Here is a 25057-nt window from a genome sequence, read left to right on the forward strand (position 1 = left end):
GCTGTTGTGTATAGCACATTCATTGCATGAAAAACAAATTAATTTAAAAATTAATATGGGTATAATATAAGTAGTAAAACCTAAGTAATAAAAATGTTTATTTTCATATTTTTTTCATTTTTGTATTAGTATATTTTGTTACTATTTAAAAGGGTGTCTGTATTATTTAATGAATTAAAGGGGTGGGGGAGGCGCCAAGATTAGACTTTTTAAAAGGAAGGAGTAGTAACATAAAGTTTGGAAACCACTGATCTACATCTTGACAGATGACTTAGTATTTTTTCCAGTAAATAAATAAATAAACATGTTAAATTAAAAATGACGTTACAACAATGAAATGTATGACGAGTGGCCGCATGCTGGAGGTATAAGTATAAGTACTCTATAAACAGGCCGCAGCGGTTATCTCGAATAAAAGTCCAGGCGTATTTATCTACCGCATATAAACAAACATTTTTTTTTATATCTTAGTCATGTGTCTCTCTGTGTATGGCACTTCTCTTGTGACGTCATGCACGCACACTAATTCGATCCGTTAACAGGGCTGTGCCAAAACCCGGTGTCATAGATCCGGGATATTTTCTTCACATCCCGAACACATTTTTATGATTCGGTATTCTTAATTTTTCAAATCAAATTTATTTATTTAACATATAATGAACATAACAAATTATAAATTCAACGCGTTCACGACATGACATAAAATAAGTGTTAATAATTTAAAAAAATAAAAATACAGAGAAATGTGAGTTAATCATACAATAAGTAAGTAATAAAATAAGAAATAAAATAAGAAAAGAAATAAAATAAAATAACAAAAATAAAAGTAGATGGAAGCACGCAGAGTGAACTTTGATAGACCCTATCTTAAAAACTCATAAAACAACGTCCACCTAAATTCACACTCACGTAAGTGGAATATATCAATATCCGAAGCGATTTTATTAAACATGGCTATTGCCCTCTCAATTGGAATTACTAATGGCAGGTTAGTTAATGTAAAGTCTAAATCTATACCATTGAAAGACTTAGACGTAATTTTTTTATGTTTCAATAAATTCATACTTGGTATTATATTTGCTGTAATTTCTCAAACCATTATATTTATATTTATAATAAATAAAATCCCATTATACTTCCAAATTATAATTAAGTAAATATTTTTGGCGATCTGTTATACAATATCCCAAGTCTCCGAGTAGGTTATACCTACTAAAAGTTTATAAGGGTTAATAAACAATACCCATGTAATAGGATGCAGTACCTACAGAATATTCTAACTTGATAAACACGAATGTAGGGCAGATACGGTCATTGGACATTGGAGCTACGCCGGATATCACACACAAGACGTCAATAAACTAATTAAAATGATATCACCAAAAATTTATAAAAAAAAGTACACATACCTCGCGGGGAATGGGACAACTGGACTCCAGACAATTGGACGCCGCACTATCGTAGACACGTATACAGAACGTAGACGAGGTGTATTAATCAGTTTCTATCTACTACTTAGTAGTTTTAATTCATTTTACTCTTAACATAATGTATTCTTTATTGCGGATCGAGAATTACCATGCCTAAGGCTTTATATAAAGTAAAAAACTCTTTTTTCGTTGGAACTTAAACATATGCACGATTAAATCATTATTAACGTCTGCATATTTACATTCTCATCAACTATTAAATCATAATATAATCATTTGAATATGAATAATAATATTAAATATTTTTTAAAGTACCTATAAGTACCTAACGTCTATTTATTTTAGAATTCCGTGGCGTCCAGTTCTCCCGGCGCCAAATCGTCCTAGACCCCACCTCGCACCCTTCGTCTATTATTTTTAAATCATTGTAACGCGTATATTTTGTCCACTGTATATGTACTCGCATTTCCGTTGAATAAACTTTAATGTTTTAACTTTCGTGAAAGCTTATTATTTCCGATCATCTAGTCTGAATACATCCTTGAAGGTAAATCACCTGACAATTCCCTTCAAGACGACGGTCTTTAAACGTAACAGCTGTGAATACTGCTCAGGAGCTGCACAGAAGTCCACCAGTCTTTGGTAAGGTGACGAAGGAAGGATAACACTATCAAGCCACTTCAGCGCATCTATTCTATACACAAGACTACTTTCGGCTTTTACGGCAGCTAAATAGGGTAGAAAAGTGTCGAATTATTAACACTTATTGTAACAATTACAATAAGTTAGCCATCCGAACTGTCAAAACTGTCTCGGTCTAAAATTTATCACAGCCTAGAAAGGTACTGTTAAAACATATCACTTATTGTAACAATTATAACTAAATTATTGTAATGTTACAATAGGTGTTAATAATTCGATACTTTCCTACCCTATTTAGCTGCCGTAGCGGGCCGAAAGCAGTATTGTGTATAGAATAGATGCACGGGTTCCTATCAACCCAAGCTACATGTTTCCTTTGCCTTCCTCCCTGAGGGACGTAACAGATTGACTAAAAATCAATTCGTGATTGACCTTATTGAAGCCCCTAATATATAATAATGCTAATGAGTCTTTACCGAAAAAAATAAGCGGTGGTTGGGCCATTTATATTCCCATTCCATTCCCTATCTCATCACCCACCTCCTAATCCCCAGTGTTATTGTCACCAGACAATGTATAAGTTATTATGCGTCATGAGAAACCGTGTTGCAAAGAGACATTCAGTTGCATCTTGACAGCGGACACGTGCGGGCTTCTGATAGCTTTCCGTCGCTTAAGCGATTGACTCAAAATAGCTATACCGCGAGAGCGAAAGTTGAAACCAGGCCACGGAGCCATCATACATCATCACAAAGGTAAGTGTCTGCCACTCTGTTCCATCGCCCCCACCCCTAGATCCGACCTTCTCATCTTTCCTTCAAAATAATTACACTCCACTTAAAAAGCTCACCCAACCGGTTAATAAGTATTAGCCACTGCCAGCCCTGGTGAACAAACACAGACGACGGTGGCAAGAGCTTAACGGCGTCACTTTACGTTATCTCCCTTCAGCCTACTCCGGCTTTTATTTCCTCGCAGGATCTTGGCAGCTCGTATATAATATATAGCATGCCATATGACCACTATCGTCCGAGAAAGATGTACGTAAATGTCAATATAAAAGTGACTGTACGATCACAGTTTCACTAACAACTTTACTTTATCCCGGAATAAGTTTTTCGACGACGAACGCGTATGTATGAAGACATAGGGTGTTTTCGTCAATAGTGAATACACTAGAGATGATTAATAAACTACTTTTTTATTCAATGAATAATTCACAACATTTAAGAATGTAACATTCTAATTATTGAAGATACGTAATTTTGAAAACACTTCTGAGAAAATATATTATAACCAATAGAAAAATCTTTTTGAAAATAGTTAATTAAAAATTATTAGTAAGTTCAGTAAGTTACATTGAAGTTAAGTGCCCTCCACCGAAACCCGCCTCGTATCACACTCGGTCTTAATCGAGCGTATCACGGGACCTTACAATTGGTGATGTGAAGCATCTGAAACATTTGGACTGGGAGTGTCCTGCTAGAAGATGCCCAAGACTTACATTGCTACGCTCAAAATGAGCTCTGACTGAGTTTACTGAGTAAGTAAGTTACGATAATATATCTTGGAGTGATCCGTGACGTCGGTTAGTAATTGAAGTAGGTAATACCTACTTTGATTTAAAATGCAAAAGCCGATGGCCAATAATAGCTCAATTTGGAAAGCGCTTCAGAGAGTATTAAAAGCCATTAGTTAAAAATTGTCGCAATTAAGTATGACGCTTTTAGCATAGTGGGCTATGTGCATGGGCGATACCCGAGAGATGCAGGTTCGATTCATTATTATATATTTCATTGTTTATTTTTTTGTCTATGATTATAAAATTGTATTTCTGAGATTATTCTTTCGATTTTCATTTCTACCATAACTTGATTAACCTGATATTTTTTATTGTTGATGTCTGTGTCTGTGTTTTGTATATGTAGGGTCAATACCCTACCATCCGCATGACTTGGCAGGAAACCATTAATTTATAATTACAATGTATCTTGCAACATAATATTGTTAAAATTGCAAAACAAGCGATTTATGTGAATCAATCAATTTCAACAGAAAGCTAATGTAGCAAAATTATAAAATAATTCAATTAATTAATCATATTACAAACTAATAAATAATGCTACGTAAATCAATCTTGCCCAATCGTTAAAAAGTGCATAATTGTTCAAATTGAAATCAATTGTTTACACTTTATGAAACGAATCATGCGTTACACAATAAAGCATGATTATCAAAATATTCAAGTAGTGATAGCAGCATTTTCTATTGTATCGAAACACTCAGTACATGAAATCAATATGTCAGTCAGTTATCAAAGATTTAACCATGAGGTTATCGTTCAGCTTCACCCGGTCGATTTCGTAAATCCATCAGAACGCATACTCGTGATTTCACTCATTTGTAAACTTATCGGTAATAATTAAATTGATATTTATTTGGAAGGAGATAATAAAACCAGGGTTCATTTCATTCACGCACCAAATTCTGAGTTATTCATTTTGGAGTCAACCTACCCTGCCTGGTCCTTATTCCATCTCACTTCCGATTTATAAATAAATATTAATCAAGTGCGTACAGCTCCTCATTATACCACGCTCCATTGATTCAATAACCAACTATTCAATTTAAATTCAGAAAACAAGATAAGTATCTGAACTAAATAGTCACTGTCTCTTTATATTTTATGATTAAATTAAACGATGTGAATTATTATAGCTGTGAGAGTCAATCATACTGAAACAGGCTGTAGTTTTCTGAGAAGGTTACACTCACTTTTAGGCGTCGTTTGTGACTTGTCGTCTCGTGGCGTCGGATTATAGAATGGTCGAAGAAGCGTCGTTCTACGACTAATAATACAAATGATTATTAATTCAGTATGCGTCACTAAATAAATAGAAAACCCATCCGAGCATGTACGAAAAAATATGTTAGTTATTTTTGTTAGTTGCTTCAAATATCTGGGGGTACACATTACGAAACCAAATGCCGCCTACTCTACGCTTGCATTCTGACAATGCTGCTTTACAGTAGCGAATCAAGGCACCTTACGAAGGTTCAGAGCAAACGCATACTGAGCTTCGAAAACAGATGTTTGCGACGGATACTGGGTGTGGTATGACTTTAGGAGAAACGAGGAGATAAGAGAGCGCACCAAGCAGCCTCTCGTCACGCAGAGATAGAAGAGGCGACGTTGGAACTGGCTCGGCCACGTGCTGCGGATGCCAGAAGAGAATTTCAACCCGACTTGCCTGTTCTTCAAGCCAACCGGATTCCGGCGATCTATAGAGTGTATGGTTCCATGACAACACAGAACAGTGACAAAACAGAACAACGATAAATATAACTATGACCTTTCAGGAAAAATATAAATTTAATATTGAAATTGTCCTATCTCTATTATGTTGATAGATTTTTAATAGCACAGATTTTCAATACGCCATAATAAATCAAATAATATACCTAATTTCTGCATTCCTAATCGCTAGAAAGCCTCAAATAAACGGGACTTTGCCGGCAAGCTTAGGATATCACTAATCTTAATCAATATAATATGTTCAAAATGATTGGGTGACTAGGTACAACGAAATAATGACCTAACCTGACCAAACCTAACCAAGCCTAACCTAACCTAAATAGATTCAACAAAAATTAATGTTTCATTTTTCCCCTGGCTGTTCTGTTTTGTCATTTTCTGTTTTGTCCGGTTACCAGGGTGTATACGGCGGAGCAACGAAGTGCTGGTTTGACATGAAACGATGCAAGAAGACCGGCGAGCGACAGGGATTCTTGGAGCCACCTCGTGGTGTCCATATGCTCCAACTAGGGGGCGGATATGGCCGAAGAAGAAGACCAGTGTTTAGTGATAAATAATAATGCAGGAGTATTAGTATTTATATTTTGTATTATCTATGTGCTACTAATACACGCGTGTAAACAATACTCAAAGTTCTCAGAGTTCTAATTATTATTTCTAAGCCTGTGTAAACAATCCCTTATAGTTAGGTACGTCCTAGTGATTAGTAAATAGGGTTGGTTTCTATTTACTGACGCTCGCATTTTTACTAACGTTTATTACAAATTCAGCCTATTTACACGTGCCAGTATTAGTAAGAGTATAATATCTTAGAATCGATAGAAGATGATTCAGCAAGGAGAGACCTTCATCTAGCAGTCAATAAAAGTGGCTGAGATGATGATTTATATCCGTGGCGAAGGATGCCTGTTGAAGTTGGGTAGACTATGGTAGGTAACTGAAAGAAAGTCCAAGGACAGTCATATTTACAGGAGATGATTGTGAATTTGTTAATCTTCAGTATGTTGCAATTAAAATCTCATTATCCATTCAGCAGCGAATGCGTTAATGAACAAAAATATTGTATTTTACCTTTTTATAACAGACATTTTACGAAAAAGGACAACGGGCACTGAAATAGAATAAATACAAAAATAATGTTCAACGGCGATTCGAGCTCGGTCTAGAAATTTTTACTTTCACGGTAGTTCAGCGTTTTGTCGAAGCGACCATTTCGGATCGAATCCAGCGCGAATAAAAATATTAATATGTAATAGACAAAATATGTTTTTAAACATTTTACGATAGCCGAGCGGCCTACGCGTCGGCTTATAATGTCGTGGATCCCAGGTTCAAACCCTGTGTCTGGCAAATGCATTATTTTACAAAGTTTTTATTAGCTCGTATTCTTGTTTGTCCGGTGGTTGTTTGTCCAGTACAAATCTTGCAATCGATTTTTAACTAACTTCCCGACTAGCTAGACATTTGAAACTTTTAGAATATAATATCAGAACACGATGCCAATGCATTCTTTTAATACTTTTAGCCATCTTTAAGCAGAATTGAATTCATTATCAGTTAATTCTGTTTTGTATGAAAAGTTATTTCGACACCATTATTGGTTTCTAAGGGGGTGGTCCTAGCAACTAAATTATTAATATATACGGGCGTTACTATGCAAATCAAAAATGACATTTCAGTATTCTATATTTGTTTATTTTTTATTTACTTCATATCAAGTACAAGTTTGAGCATATTGAGCATAATAATTTAACAGAAAATATAAAAACGTTATATATATAAAAAGTTCTTTTTATCTTGTAATTATTTCAATTTATGTTTGGAGTCAGATTATGGACCTAATTGGACCCATATATTGTTTTGGATGTTGACATATTCCACCTACGTGAGGACGAGTATAGGTGGGTATTGTTTTTTAAATTCATAAAATAGTTCATATAGTCTTTTTCATTTGGTGTACTTCCTTGTATCGTAAGCACTTATTTGTTTTCGTTGGATTAAGAATACATATTACACAATTTTGTTGGTTTATTTTTTTTAATTCGTTAAGGCCTGCCTAAACCAAACTATAATAGATAAAATATATTATTTTATCTATAAAATATCCAAAGTTATGTATGATTTAATTGTATAATTTTGAGATATTTATAGATAGATGAGTATTTTTTTTACTATTATCTATTATGGCGTGGTTTTCGCAAGGTTTAATTGAATTTTAAAAACTAATCAACATCATCTGTAAATTGTAGTCTTATTTCAATGAAAACAAATACGTATGGCTGACAAAGTTTAGTGTGCACTATTTATATAGTATCTTATCAGCCTACCTCCACCCTTTCCACTGATACCTACAGGCAGATATTGTTGGCAAATTATATTTATTTGTGGAATATAAAATAAAGCAATTAATTATTATTTTTATTAAGAAGGTAGACTTTAAGTTTAAGTGATCGCCTAGTTAAGTTATGGCTATACTTCAGCTAGGGCACGGTCTAAAACGATCGTGACTACGCGACGCGAAGATTGTGCAAATGACGCGTGCAGACCAAACATAATTTGTTATAAAAAGTCAACATGCGTCCATTTAATGTTATGTTTATTGTTATATTACTAATAATAATAATATATTCATCGACATGTTTTCTGTTTCAAGTAAATGGGTAACGTTTTTTAGTCATCTTTACACGATTTAAAAATTAATTCCCCCGTCGCCATCACAAAACAAATTGACGTGTTCACAGCTCGACTTTCGCTCTCCGATTGCCAGCCAGTCCGAAATTTCGTTGCACCTATAGTTGAAAATTATTTGCCGTTTCACTGAAGTACTGTCTTAATAATATCAAGTCCGTCATAAAAAATAATATCTACATATTTGAGGAATATCGTGTGGAAAAATCAAAACTTTTGAGAACCACGTTAAGTCCAACAAAAACGTTTTGGGACGTACTAGGCACTTGTTTGTTTCCCAAACTTGTAAGTGTTCCTTCGGGCAAAAAAAATCTTTTGAACTCTCGCTAACAGGCGGACCTTTTCATATAAGCCTAATGCGAGCGTTACCTTCTAATAATTATACAGTAGGTAACCAGGCAAAGTTTACTGTATACTATATTTCACCATCAGTGGCGAAGGCTGGAGGTAGGCTGTTAAGGGCGGACGTGCTCAGCGTGGGTCAAAATGGAGCTTTTTTTCGATTTTCAAAGCATGGTCCTGGACATTCCTTAAACGTGTTAGATAATCTATTTATATAATTTTGAAGCCTTATTATCATTTATATTTATTTTAAACATTTGATGACTGCATAAAGTATTTGTATTACATAAAATAGTATTCTTTTAAACCTCACGCTCTAATGTTTTAGAATATAGTCATAATTCAGTACGTAAATGTGCAGTGGTGTTAAGATTTTTTACATTTATTAATTTTTAAACGCATTTATAAAACCATCAGTATAATATTTATGTCGACATTATTATAGTGATTTACGATAAAAAAAATATATTGATAATCTCTGTGATCCCAAATTTGACAAGAATTAGGCATTGTATTATTCAAAAAATGGGCTAGATTAACATATTTGAAGATAATTCTAAAGATACTATTTATAAGCTATGTCTTTGACCATTCAAGTGTGATAAACATCCTACGAATAATGATTGCTTTATAATAATTATTGACCTAAGAATAAGGTAGTGTGTTTTTGAAATACGACATTTCTTTTGGCATTCCCCAGTGGTTAAGCTACATTTTAGCTACAACATACGGCGGTAGCCATAAATTGACAAACTATAATTTAAGTAGGGAGTAAAATTATGTTAACGCGCGTGAGGATAATAAGGCTTCAAAATTATATAAATAGATTATCTACAACGTCTAAGGAATGTCCAGGATCATGAATTGAAAATAGAACAAAAGCTGCATTTTAACCTACGCTGAGCATGTCCACCCTTAAGATCCGCCATAAATGGTGCACACTAAACTTTGTCAGTCATTCGTATTTGTTTTTCGTTGAAATAAGGCTACAATTTACAAAATTGTGTCGGTTAGATTTTAAAATTCAATTAAACCCAGCGAAAACCAACCCCTAATAGATAATAGTCAAAATATACTCATCTATCTATAAAATATCTAAAATTATGGAATTAAATCATACTTAACATTGAATGTTTTATAGATAGAACAATATTTATTATCTATTATAGTTTGGTTAAAGCAGGGCTTCATGAATTTAAAAAAATGAACCAACAATATGTGTAATATGTATTCTTAATCCAAGGAAAAAAAATACGCATGAATGAAAAAGTGTGCTAAGTTTAATCGTATCGCCCAATATATACCAAAACTATTATGGTTTGCTTTAGGCAGGGTTTAATTGATTTTTAAAAACTAACCAATACCATCTGTAAATTCTAGTCTTAATAAAAACAAATAATATGACTAACAAAGTTTAATGTGCAATTTTTATGGCGAATCTTAACAGCGTACTTCCACCTTTCGCTACTGCTCACCATACATTTAACCATCATACAGAAATTAAAATAAATAATGTAAAAATATTCTGAATAGATTTGAATTGTAGTTTATTTATCTTTTTATACAACGGTTGGTTATAAACGCGCACTATTCTACTGTTACTATTATTTGATCACATTTTTTTTAATTTTCTTTATAATCCTGCGTGGATCTGGGCCGCCACACGCCCCATCCGGGACCTACGGCATTATAAGTAGGGATTGCAATACCGGTATTTTACAACGTTTTTATTAGCTCGTATTCTTGTTTGTCCGGTGGTTGTTTACCCAGTACAAATCTTGCAATCGATTTTTTAACTAACTTCCCGACTAGCTAGACATTTGAAACTTTTAGAATATATCAGAACACTTACTTTTACACAATTAACTTTACTTTTTCTACACACTTACTTTTAGCCATCTTTAAGAAGAATTGAATTTATTTTCAGTTAATTCTGTTTTGTATGAAAAGTTATTTCGACACCATTATTGGTTTCTAGGGGTCTGGGGTCCTAGCCACTAAATTATTACTTTTAGCCATTTTTAAGAAGAATTGAATTCATTTTCAAGTTAAGGAAAAAAGTTATTTCAGAAAAATCCGTAAAAAGTAATAGACTATTATTGGTTGCTAAGGGGCTGGTCCTAGCAACTAAATTATTAACGTGCGTTACTATGGAAATCAAAATGAAATGTCAAAATGACATTTCAGTATTATATATATATATATATATATTATGTTTGTTTGTTTGTTTTTTATTTACTTCATATCAAGTACAAGTTTGAGCACATTGAGCATAATATTTCAACAAAAAATTTAAAAACGTTGTATATAAAAAGTTCTTTTTATCTTGTAATTATTTGGTATGAAGAAAGCACACTCATTTCCGTTTTTGAAAATGAATTATAAGTTAAGCGCTGCTAAAATGCTAATATATTGACTGAATCCAAAAAAGGTGAAATAATGAAAAAACAAAATCCATCAAATATAATATTAATTATATAATTGTCGCGATGAATTATCATGTGTGTCCTTCCCGTGATCACATATGCGTGTGAAACATGGACCCTAAGTAAAAGAGAGATCCAGAAACTTAGAGTAGCACAACGTGGTATGGAGAGGTGCATGCTGGGCATAACGCGAAAGGACAAAAAGAGGAATGAGTGGGTAAGGAAGCAGACAAGGGTTTGCGATGTAATAGAGTTTATTAAAAGCCTTAAATGAAGATGGGCTGGGCACATAGCTCCAAGAAGAGACAATCGTTGAACAAATCTAGTCATCCAGTGGTATCCAAGAAATACAAAACGTCCGCAAGATAGACCTAGAGGCCGCTGGATCGATGAAATGATAAAGTTCTGCGGAAGTACGTGGCAACGAAATGCAGCTTGAAGAGGCCTTCATCCAGCAGTGGATAGATTCAGGCTGATGATGATGATGATATAATTGTCGCGATGAATTATCATAATACAATTTCGAAATACGAGGGTAGTCCCAGAAGTACCCGACCTAACAAAGAAAACACAAAAAAATGGGAAAAAATATTTTTTTTCTCTACGTAGTCTCCTTTTAGGTCGATACATTTTTCCCAGCGATGTTCAATAGCTTCGATACCCTCTATATAGTGAGAATCGGCGAGCTCCTCAAAATAGCCATCAACCGCAGACTCCACCTCTTCATTGTTGGCAAATCTTTTACCACCGTCCCATTTTTTCATGTTTGGAAACATAAAATAATCCGAGAGGGTTAAATCTGGTGAATAGGGTGCGTCAGGAAGCAATTCGAACTTTAATTCATTGATTTTGGCCATCGCGATAACGGATGTGTGAACTGATGAATTGTCCTGATAAAACAAAACTTTCTTTATGGCCAAATTCGGTTGTTTTTTCTTGATTTCATCACTCAAACGCTGCAATAAGTTTGCATAATACACGCCGTTGACTGATTTTCCTTTCTGAAAATAATCAATGAAAATAATCTCACGCACATCCCAAAAAACTGACGCCATGACCTTGCCTGCAGATGGAACTGTATTCGCCTTCTTTGGAGCCGATTCTCCCCTTTTAGTCGATTTTTTTGACTGTTCTTTCATCTCAGGTGTGAAGTGGTGGACCCATGCATCCATGGTTATGAATAGACGCAAAAACTATGCGTTATTGCTGTGAAACTTCGCCAAACACTCGATTAAAACATCCTCACGATGCTGTTTTTGTTCCATTGTGAGTAATCGCGGCACCCACCTTGCGCACAGCTTTCTCATATCCAAATTTTCAGTCAATGTGTGATGTACAGCACTTGTATAATGCCTACCATGTCTGCTAGCTCACGTAATATCAGTCGACGTTCAACCAATACCATTTTGTGGATTTTCGTCACCATTTCTGGCGTGGTCACCTCAGTTGGTCGACCACTGCGACGTTCGTCTTGGCAGCTCGTCCGAGCTCGTTTAAACTCAAACACCCAATATGTTACTGTTGTAAACAAAGGAGCAGACACCCCCAGAGTAGAATCTAGCGCCGCTTTGGTATTGGTTGGACTGAAGCCTTTCAAATGAAAGTATTGTATCACATAACTATGACCAATTTTTTTCATGTTTAATAATTCACTGAGAGCGTTCACTGTTGATGGCTGACAAATAATTACTGAACAACGTAGCGTCGTCAAACTTCAAACTTAGGCTTTATAAGGTTGGTACTTTCTATCATGGTCATTATTTTCAAACAACAACTGTTATCTATACGTCAGGTCGGGTACTTCTGAGACTACCGGTAGTAAACATCCGTGACAAAAAATTCTCAATTATTATACTATAATTATTGATGACGTAATTGCGTTGAATTTAAGAAGCTTTTCTAGCAGCCGGACTTATTTGCACTTGATGAACACTAGCCTTTTTGAGGGCTTTGGTTAAAATTATCAATATATTCAAATTATTTGTAAAAATCACCAGTTCTACAATATTATGAACAAAAATGTCAACATAATAACTGTAGGTAGGTACTTACATAGATTTTTGCTATAAAATAATGTTTTAAAAAGATTTTAATAGCTATATTTACTTATAAAGTACTTTTTTTATGTTTTAACGACCACCGGTATTCAATAAGAAATCCCAAAAAACTGGTATTGACATTTTCATTCGGTATTGCAATACCTAATTATAAGCCTGACACGTTACCGCTCAGCCATCATGGGCATTTGATCATTTTACCTGCTCGTGATCAATTTATTATATATGTATTATTTTTGAGTTTCCTGTGCACTATTTATGTCGAATCTTAACAGCCTGCCTCCACCTCTCGCCACTGGCGAAGATCCCTTACAGGTGATAATATTTGCGAGAGATTTCAGCACGCATCGAATATTGAAAAAACAATGCCCTTATCGTATATACAATAAAATTCTTTTTTTTGTGTAATCTTGTTTTCTTTTTTGCAAAAAATGCAAAGGTTTATTTTTGTAAACCTTTACAAATTTTTATTTGCATTGTAGTCACGCTTTGGAGGGAAATAGCATATTGTGCAACGGACTGGATACAAAAAAAAATGGACCACCAGGTGCACTAAAACATGCTCACCTTACGGTCGTGAGACCAATATCTCTTAACAAAGTACGGCCAAAAATCGTCATGTCTTTTTACTGTCGGATAAGCCTCTCTTTGTTGCAAGAATATCATCAATAATAATTGTCGTTAACATATTATCATCACGTTATGTACTGTCACGTGCTGGCACGGTAAGCTCGCGCTACGAGAAAAAGTATGTTATGTCGTTTTTCTTGGTATTTAAAGTTTATCAGACTGACGCTCCCATCCCGTAGCACATTTTTAACTTTAAAAGAAGATTGTCAGTTAGCAAAATCTGCCGAAATCACCAGAATAACAATGAGGTCATCTCACGTTGTACTGCACTGCATCGACACCTACATGACTCAATGAACGTTTTTATCATTTTCTACATGCCTACACATTTTGGAATCATGTTAAAATTGCGTGTTTTTTTGTTTTCAGCGGTTGACACTGTGTATTTTCTATAAGAATGTTGTCTATTATCTATAGTAAAATTTTGACTGAGTTAACATGACTTTAAGTTTAGAGTACACGTGGGAGAGAGGAGCATGTAGGGGCATAATAAGGGCAACATTGTAGTAAGTAACAAAACTAATACAAAACTTAACTATTTCTTTTATTCAACGAATAATTCACAAGATTTAAGAATATATCATTCTGATTATTGAACATATATAATTTTTGAAAAACACTTTCTGAGAGAGTATATTATAACCAATAGAAAAAATCTTTTTTGAAAAAAAGTAAGTCGCCCCGACGGGGAATCGAACCTGTATCTCCCGAGTTAACGCCTCATCCGTCGCATTTATCCATTATGCTACGGCGTGACATACTAATAGCGACAAATTTTAACTATTGGTCAATTTTAATACCTACTCATCAGCGTTCTTCCAAATCAAGCTATTTTGACGTCGACGTCGACGTCGGTTAGTAATCAAAGTAATAATAATATACTTACTTTTATTTAAGAAACAAAAATCGATTGCCAGAAAGTGTTTTTCAAAAATTATATATGTTTAATACAAAACTGTCAAACAATCGAAGTGAATAGATTTTCACGTTGGGAATATGACGCCGCAAATTTTCTAAATGTAACAAAACTGGCCTTGGCGGCGACCAGGTCGGACGGTCCGCTCTTCCGTTTCCGTACCCATTTTAGCACATTCTCACAGGATGTGGTTTGCATCATATATTTCTCCGCCACGTGGACATGTTGAACGGATAACAAGACCTAACCCATAGAGCCTGCCAGCGTAGCAACCATTTCCGGTCAAGTTATCTGTTAATACAGAGTTATAATACTATTTACTGAACTTTTCTCTCAATAAGTTAATTGTGTCCCGTATGGCATGTTGCGCCATCTTGTTGAAACCACAGAAAAAATCAGTAATCATGTTTCTGTAGCGTTTGCGCATGTGGCTTTTCATTACTCCAAATGCGATAATTGTATTTATTTACGAATCCATTTAACCAAAAATGAGCTTCATCGCTGAAGGTGATATTTTCATGAAACAATGGATTTGTTTCAAGTTATTCTAAAGTCCAATTAGCAAAATTTTCACGCAGCAAATGGTGATTCAGTTTCAGGAGAGGTTTAAAAGAATACTATTTTATGTAATAAAAATACTGTATGCAGTCATCAAAGGTTTAAAATAAATATAAAGGATAATAAGGCTTCAGAATTATATAAATAGATTATCTACAACGTTTAAGGAATGTTCAAGATTATCGTTTGAAAATACCATAAAATCTCCATTTTGACCTACGTTGGGCATGTGGGCCGTTAAGCCTTTAGGATTGAACATCGTGAAGTTTTTTAATAGGAAATTATTATTAGCTATTTTCTCATACCATTGATTGTTGTATTCTATATAAAACTATGTAACTTTTTCCAGGCACGGGATCTTAGCCGTACCTACGTTATCAGAACCGGGCACAATACCAAATCAACTCTATCTACTAAGTCAACACATATCATAAGCGGCGTTCAATATATCGACACAATTTCAATGTAGCATTACGCTACGACGTAGGCCGTAGATGGTCACCCGAAATCGCTACGCTAACCCGCTACGCCAACGTAGAGCCGTCACGTAGAGACCGGCCTGGCGTAGCACGGTACGAAGAGAATATTTTTTTTATCGGCGACCGGGGATTCCTTTTATTGGGTTAGATTTAAGTAATTTAAACATCTCTGCGCTCAATCCCCGCGGAACAAAAAGTAGGAACTCTCCCAATGATGAAGATTAGCCCAGGGGGTTGGAACCATATATTTTTGTTTGCGTTTCGACGTTACGAATTGTTGTAAAGCTTCAAGGGATGGAAACCATTGGTAAATTTGGTTAGGGAGAGTTATAGTAACATATATCAACATAAATTATAAATAACGTCACAATCATTCGAATATCATTTTAATTAGTCGCTATTAAACCTTTCAAGTATGGTCACTAAACCAAGAGATGTCACGGAGACTTGTAGCTTTTGAGATGTGGTTGTATAGACGCATCCTCAAAATTCCTTGGACTGACCGGGTAACAAATGTTGAAGTTTTCAATCGAATGAGGAAGGACCGAGAAGTTCTGCGTCTATGAAAACCAGGAAACTACAGTACCTCGACCACAAAAGTCCAGCATTCCCCAACTTGTCATTCAAGTAAAGATCAATGGTGAGCATAGCTGAGGACGGCGCCGTATTTCTTGGCTTAAGAACCTCCGTGATTGGCACGAGTGCAGCTCCACTGAACTGTTCCGGGTAGCATACGACAAATTTAAGATTGCCTTGATGGTGGCCAAAATCCGCTAGGGGATGGCACAATAAGAACAAGAAACCTTTCAATCAAGTAGTTCAAATTTAACCTCTCAATTAAATGGTCATTCACGCATATCGTGTTTGTCTACAAAATTGAATACAGGGTAGAGGTGTATACCATTCCATATATTGAACATACATAACTTGAAAACATCTCAGATATATACAGACTAGAAAAATCACATTTGAATAAAATACGACGCCTGACGGGATTTGAAGACCGTATATCCACTGATATCTCGCCTATGTACTTTAACCAACTAAGCTAAAAGCCTTCTACCTAATTACGATAATTTAAACTAGTAGGTCCTACATTAAATGCTTATCAAATTGCGTTATTATTGACTATCGGTTCTTTGTAAGTTTTTTTTATCTTGTATACAAACACGGAGCACAGATCGATTCATAGAGCGGCCGTGTTAAAAAAAAACATCATGCCTGTCAGTTAACTTCCCGGGATTATTAACGGCCTGAATACGACATAGTATCATATTTATCACTCTATTCTTTTATTGTGTTAACTGTCAATTCATGGTGGACTGCATTGTATAATTGATTGATTTAATAAAACGCCAATTTAGTACTTATTCCACAAAATTTTAACCAGGAAATCCTAGAGATAAATAGGTATAAATTTTTGCCTAATTCTAATTTGTTAAATGATCAATTGAATTTTGTGTCATCTCCATTTTTGTATCCGATATAATGTTTGGGATTGTCTTATTGATTTAACATAACTTTATACATTGTACATTATTTATTGTTTTATTTTATTTGTTATTTAATTTTGACTCATGTTTTCGTTTATATTTTGTATGTATATTTATTTCTCCATCAAGTGGTAATATTGTTTACTTTTATTGTAAATTTTATAAATGAATTGTTAATCAAATTTTATTGTGTTATTAAATGAAGCGCCAAGTTTCAAATCCCCCTAAAACGGTTTTTGAAAATTTTTGAGTTGGATATGTATTTAGATGGTGTTACCTATATGATGGCCAAAGATTGAACTTTAAAAAACGCAAAAAATCATCAACACGTATGATCAAAAAATATGGTAAATTTCAAAACCTGCTAAAACGGTTGGGTGTGCTTTTCAAATACTCCTAAAATGGATAGCCAAAATACTCTTTAGAATGTAACGAATCAAAAAATTAATACATAAAGATATGCGTTTTTCTCATTTTGTCAAAACTACCTAAAATCGTTTTAGAGGCTTTTGAAACTAGGCGCTTCAAATATTGACTAATCATAAATATTTGTTTGATGATATATTGAAATGATATTGTTTAATGTTTTGATATATTAAAATTATGTAATTGTAATCTTTGACGTCACAATTACAAAATAAAAGGATTTCTCATATAAATAAGTAAGATAAAGTAAAGTAAAGATAATAGTATGAGAATGAGACAAGGGCCGTAAAGTTACCTGATCTTTTTCAAGCCGAACTCCGCTATCCGTCAGAAATGTCACAACTGATAACTGTAATTTTAATTTAAAAAAAAGGGATTACACGGCTGAAGGCTCGTGCAATCCAGGGTTTATATGTACATAATGAATTTCTGGACGCCACACGATCTTACGACAGTGAAAGATAATAAATATTTAACAGTGTGGAATATAGAATTTGGAACAATAAATAAAAGAGCGATATTGCTTCATATTTTGATTTGTATTATTTTAATAAGTTTAGAATATTTTGTGTAGTGCCCCCCCCCCCCCTTCCCTTAATGATGTAAGTAGTATGAAATATGAATATCAACTTTCTTTTTCTTTGTTTCGCTGTGCATCCTGGTCTAGCCTTGACTCATTTACAGTTACAATAATATCGCTATATTCCTAACTCTGTCGATTGAATAAATATTATTTGGTATCAAGGTTTATTTATTAAAAGTGGAATAACTACTAAAAAATGTTGCGTTTTATTAAATTAATCAACAATATTTATCACTTTTTATTGATTAGAATGTATGTAGGACCTGGATGGAATTTCAAAATGGAGTTAAAGATATTTTTAAATAATATAAATAAAGGTTGGCCATAGCTGTGACCCAGAATCAACTCGATACAGAAGCATGACAGTACGCGTCGCCGGTTTTGCTTATTTGTTTACTTTTTCGTGTTATTTGAAAATATCTATAGAAAAAAAGCAACAAATAAAAATAATAATATATTTCCAATATGATATGGAACATTTTTTGCCATAATAAACGATGTTGTTATGGACGGAAAGTAGAGCATTCTACCTTTAGAACACTTATTATGTATATGAATTTTAAAGATGGTAAAAACAAGTTTTTAAATCACTGAGCTTAATAAGAACGAAAAAGTCGAAAAAGAGAGGATAAAAAATATCATACAATGATTTAATATCCGTTCCCATTGCGTTTACATCTATCGTCCTCTCCGTCATTGTTCTGTTGTTCCAGTGTCAATTATTTGTCTTGAGAAAAATAATACACTTTTCGTCAATCACACTTATTTGTTTTCATTGAACTAAGAATACAAATTACAGTTGGCGTCGGTTGTTGGATAGTTTTTAAAAGTTAACTAAACTTATTAAACCATATCTAAAATTATGTATGATGTCATGGCATAATTGTAGATAATTTATAGATGGAAGAATATTTTTTATTTAATATGTATGTGGTTTGCTTTGGGCAGGGTTTAATTGAATTTTAAAAACTTACCAATAACATCTGCAATTTTTATTATTATTTAAATGAAAACAAATAAATTCTAACGGATTTAAGTTTTGTATTATTCCATTTGAGTTCAATGGAATAGTACAAAATTTAAATCCATTAGAATTTAAATTCAAATTCCATCAAGTACCTTCGGTCGATAGTATTGCTATGAAACCAAATACAGTGAAACCCCGATTCTACGGTTTTCAAGGGACCCTAAAATAAAAACGATAAATGCGGGATACCTATATAAAAAAAATTAAAAAAACTCGTTTTTCTCCTGGATTTTTTTCGACGTCTTGAATTAGTTTCTCAGCTAGAGTTCTAGTTTTCATGTGGGGCGTTTTAGTTGCGACTTCATGATACGAGATTGATACGAGGCAAGCCTGAGCGCTGACCGACCTGTGCAAACAAAGCGACGCGAGGTCCTTATGTATCATAAACAATTCTACGAAAGAGAAATTAATAATATTATAATCTATTCTATACACATGACTGTTATATAGGCGGCTATCGAGGGTAGTTTTCCATATTTTTGTATTATATTTTTTACAATAAGTTAGTGGCAATGGATACAATAAGAGCTATGTTTTACCAGCACGTCTCTTGGCTGTGCTAAGTTTTAGAGTGAGATAGACAGTTTTAACTGTTTAGACGGCTAACTTATTGTAACAATATGGATATATTATATGGATACTATCCATGGCTTTAACCAACTGGCTTTCTCTTATGCATACTTACACACTGTAGTTTAAATGCTAGAATATATCAATATTAGGCCACGTATTTTTTTCGACGTATACGTGGTGTAAATGAGAACTCCGCAATTCTTGGTAGTATTGACTTGTGTGTCCCTGATAACTATCTTCGAAATCAGGAGCATAATTTGTTTGTTTTCCCAAGGAGTAGAACTAACCTGCCATTGGTGATGCCAATTGGGAGGGCAATGACTCTATTCAACCAAATCGCTTCGGATGTTGATATATTCCACCTACGTGAGAGATTCTTAAAATATGGTCCTCTTTGCTAATTCGGTGAGCTACCATGCTTTGCTTTATAATTTACATTTTTTTTATAATTTTTGTACCTTTTACTTTACTTTTCATACTGTTTTTGTGATACCTACCGCATATATTTATTTGTTTTTTACACTGTTTAATACTATTCTTTGTTTTTAAATGTCGTGTTGTAAACGTCTTAAATTAATAATTTCTAATATTCACCGTATGTAATTAAAACAATTATAATACGTCAATACAAAAATATTATAAACTACCCTCGATAACCGCCGATAGCAGCTGATAGCAATATTGTGTGTAGAATAGAATATTGACACGATGAATTAAACCAACCTGTGATGTTTAGGAATTAAACCACCTAAAGTGATAAATATTATCAAACTTAGGATAGGTTTGTATCAAAATATTAGCACTTATTGTAACAATTATAATAAGTTGGTTTTTATTGTTGCTATGAGCGCTATATTTTAACAGCACCTATCTTGCTACTGTTAAAATATAGCACTTATTGCAACAATAAAAACCAACTTATTATAATTGTTACAATAAGTGCTAATACTTTGATACAAACATACCCTAAGTGGTTGGGCCATTTATAGTCCCATTCCAAACTTTATCTCTTCACCCACCTTCTAATCCCCAGTGATATTGTTACAAGACAATCAATAAGCAATTAGGGGTCATAAGAGACGGTGTTACAAATAACATTCAGTTGTATCTCGACAGCGGACGCGTGCGAGCTTCTAATAGTTTACCGTCGCTTAAGTGATTGACTCAATAGATACAGACTCATTCAGAATCTATCATCATCATATTATTCACCATTATAATCATCCATAAAACTGTGTCACAAAATGCGGGAGTGTACGAACCGGGTGAACCAAAACAGCTATACCGCGAGAGCGAAAGTTAAAACCAGACCACGGAGCCATCATACATCATCACAAAGGTCAGTATCTGCCACTCTGTTCCATCGCCCCCACCACTAGATCTGACCTCCTCATCTTCCACAAAAAAAATACAGTCCACTTTAAAAGCTCAACCACTAAGTTCCATACTATTTATCACTTTATTACTTTAGCGGTCTATAAGTATAGAATAGACCCACTGGACATTCACGTGACCTCTATTTTGGAACGAGATTATAATTTTTTTTAAATATAACTGTTAATAAAATACGTTCGAATTATTTATTAAAAAAACCCAAAAGATGTTTGTGGCAATAAAATTTTCAAAATGACAAGATTGTGTAAATTTTAACGAGATATTAATTCTATATGGGCGTGTCCTACTTTGTAACGGGATATTGTGGCTTTCTGGAGACATTTTAAGCGACGTTAACCTAGTCAAGCCATTTGATTCGAGTCAAGCTGACTTGAAAGCCATGGCACCTTATTGAGGGCGGACATGCTCAGCGTAGGTCAAACTGGAGCTTTTATTCCATTTTCAAAGCATGATCCTGGACATTCCTTAAACGTTGTAGATAATCTATTTATATAATTTTGAAGCCTTAAGGGCCCGCTGAAGAGCCCGCCGTTCAAATATAATTCAGTATAAAAAGGACCTCGGCGTCGTAACTACGTCAATTTAAATCGATCTTTTCGCAAAAATCACTAATCATCGGAGATTTTATTTCAAGAAATATTATTATTATTACTGATAATTTCTGCCGCGCGGAGAATTATTATTATTTTATGAACACCTGCGAGATGAAGCCGATCAGAAAACAGGGCTGTCAAAATAATATTAAGCATTCATATTTTTTAAATGTTAATTTCATCATGGTTTTTAATCAAACCTGTGCAAGTACGTACTGATAACTTGGGTGGATTTTGTAGCAAACATACTATTGATATATATACGGGTATATTATTATTATAACCCAATTCAAATTGAACATAGGTTGATACTCAAATACTATTATAGTATGTTTGTGATTTCGAGAAAATAATACGATGGTATTATTAATCCATATCAATTATTTGAAAACATTACATTCGCACTTTGCACAAAATTACAAACACATTCGAAGTTTGCCGCACACGTACAGACCACGTGATATTTGTTTACGCAAAATCGTCGCTTTTCAAAATGGCGAATGTGATTACCAGATTTTACTGCGATGAATCAGTATGTTCCTTTTTGTCTTTTTTTATTCGTAGGTTTGTTTACTATGTACACCGAGAAATTTCCATTTATAAACTCGGAAACGATTTTTACAGAAGAGTTTTGGAATATAATGCAACCAAAACTGGAAAAAAATTCTATCATGGGTGTTGACTTCCTGAATTAGCTAACCCCAGGTCCATGCCACTACGTGAACCACAGTGGATATTAAGCCATTTCCACACTGGCAACAAGTTGCTGGCAACCTCATTAAATTTTACGATACTTACCATAATTGCTTAAGAAATTTTACAATAATTATCGTAAAATCTAACGAGGTTGCCAGCAAATTAACTTGTTGCCAGTGTGGACCCGGCATTAGATGCACAAAACTTAAATAATATATATTATAAATAAAAATTTAAAATTATAAATATATATTATGATTTATGTCTTCGACAGCCCTGATGAAATAAATGTGAAATATGAGTCGGATCAGTCACAGAGCAAATTTATTAACACAAACAACTTTGACATGACCTTTTTATATTAACTAGTAGACCAGATATTATGGACCACATGTTAAAAAATCATATTTTCAATTCTCAAGGCCAATTCTGTAGAACGTCCTCTTAATATCCTTTATATATATTTTAAACATTTGATGACTGCATAAAGTATTTTTATTACATAAAATAGTATTCTTTTAAACCTCTCGCTCTAATGTTTTTTAATAGTCATATTTCAGTACATGCATGTGCAGTAGATGTAGTTTGTTTTTTTACCGGGAGGTTGCTACTACGCTCTACTGCGCAGACGCAGTAGGCCCATACGCCGGTAATTATAATTGTAATTGGTAATGGTAATTGACGCATAATACGTCAATGACATTGAGCTACTTTACGAGCTGCTTGTTGGCGAATTTACAATCTGCCTGCAAAGTTGCCCAGTGTCATCATCTAATGCGTCAATTACATTGAGCTACTTTACGAGCTGTTTGTTGGCGAATTTAAAAGCGGGCAATTCAGCTACTGCGATTGTGATGATTACACACAAAACTGTCCATTCGCTGAGAAACCAACAAGCTAGCGACTATTTCGACAGAACGTAGTTCGTTTTTTACCGGGAGGGCTCTACTGCGCAGACACAGTAGGCCCACACGCCGGCGTGTAGCGTGTAAAGTTGACCGGCTTTCAACTTTTCTCGGTAGATTGTTTACAATCTGCTTGTTAGCTTGTCGATGATGACACTGGGCGACTTTACAGGCAGAATGTAAATTCGCCAACAAACAGCTCGTAAAGTAGCTAAATGTAATTGACGCATTAGACATATTTTTATTATAAAAAGCTTCAAATTAACTATATTGACAGATCCGTACACCACGGGAGCGTAAAATTAAATGATAAATTTGGGGGCGTTCCTCATTTGAAAACGGAAGTGCGATTAGCTGCATTTGAGGATATTATTAGTTTACAGTTTTAACACGTGGATAAGGAGTTCTTATTCGACAGTACGATGTTATACGGTAGAACAGAATCTGAGATCGGTATAAATATTACATTTATTTATGTTTGTCAATTTAAATAAACGTGTATTATTATTAATACAGATACAAAGACATCCTTTTTAGGTACTTCAGACAATTTTATACAAAAATAAAACCTAGAACCTTTTTTCTAAGTCTCGATGTAAACGATCCTCTGGTGCGGTGTCGAAATTCGTCGCCCGGCAATAAACAACGATCGATGTTGAGAGATAAGCAATGCTTCGCAAATTATCCTTACTGGCGACGAACAAATTCTCTATTTCGCCTTATAATGTCCATTGTTGCGAAGGCGCGCCGTGCGGTTGACAAATCGATGAAAACGAACAGTGTGACACGGGCTTAACGACAGATTTCTTGCCACCGATTAAGTGTTTATACCCTTAATTTTATGGCTTTCATATTCAAACCCCTGCGTCTTATCCAATACGTATTTCAGGTATTTTACAAAGACAACAATATCATCTACAAAGCGTCAGGTAACTGAGAGATTCACCATCAATTCTTATGTCATCCCAATCAAGTCATCCGAAACCATTTCTTTTAAATAAAATAATTCACAAGATTTTGAGAATGAAACATTATATATATTGAACATACATAACTTGAAAACACCTCAGATACCAACTAGAAAAAAAAATATTTGAAAAAAAACATGAAGCTCGACGGGATTTGAACCCGTATAACCACTGGTATCGCGCCAACTGTTGCATTAACCAATTATGCTACGTCCTTTCTAATTGCGACAATTACTTATCAAATTGTGCTATTATTGACTATCGGTTTTTGTGTATCAAATCAAGGAATATTAATCACCTCAATTACGAATCGACGCTCTCGCCAAATATTTAGTTATACCGTCTACTTGAACTTGCTAACAATTTTTTTAATAAACCATTTCTTTTATTCAATGAATAATTCATAAGATTTTGAGAATGTAACATTGTAACAGGATGTTCACCTACGAGTAATTGTGAGCTGTCGCATCCATATATGGTTATTGTGTGCGCGTGGCTTGACGGTCATAATTATTATTATGATTATTAGTGTCCGTTTGTGTCATCCGCACTGTGTAATCTTTTAGAAATCCCGTATCGGAATATTCAAGATAAAATTGGATGCCTGAGCACCAGAGATCTTTTAGTGGCCTTGTGTGTCGTAGAATACCGAAAAAAGATGAGCCGGTCCGTTCAGAAGGTGTTCGACAGCCAAATTATCCAGTCACGATCCTCAGTCATGACGTACTGACAAAGAACAATAATTAATTCGATTTACTTAAGTCATTTGTATTTTTCCGTTTCTGAGGAAGGGGTCTGTCGAAACCTCCTTCGCCCCCCCAACCCTTTGTGTGCGCGCCTGCAAGGGATGCGAAGCAACCGAGATTACAACTAAAACAGTGTTGTCAGCGATGCCTCTACAATGAGCCCGAAAC

General features: G+C 34.4%; 1 protein-coding gene across 8 annotated transcripts in view; it reads right to left on the reverse strand.

The window, feature by feature from the left end:
- LOC147068868 (uncharacterized) overlaps positions 1 to 25057 on the reverse strand; it is a 149239-nt gene that overhangs the window by 102605 nt on the left and 21577 nt on the right. The window lies entirely within an intron of this gene.

Source organism: Rhyacophila brunnea, unplaced genomic scaffold (genome assembly GCF_057557595.1).
Source record: "Rhyacophila brunnea isolate RB1 unplaced genomic scaffold, BYU_Rbru_1.0 scaffold_24, whole genome shotgun sequence".
Lineage (NCBI taxonomy): Eukaryota > Metazoa > Arthropoda > Insecta > Trichoptera > Rhyacophilidae > Rhyacophila > Rhyacophila brunnea.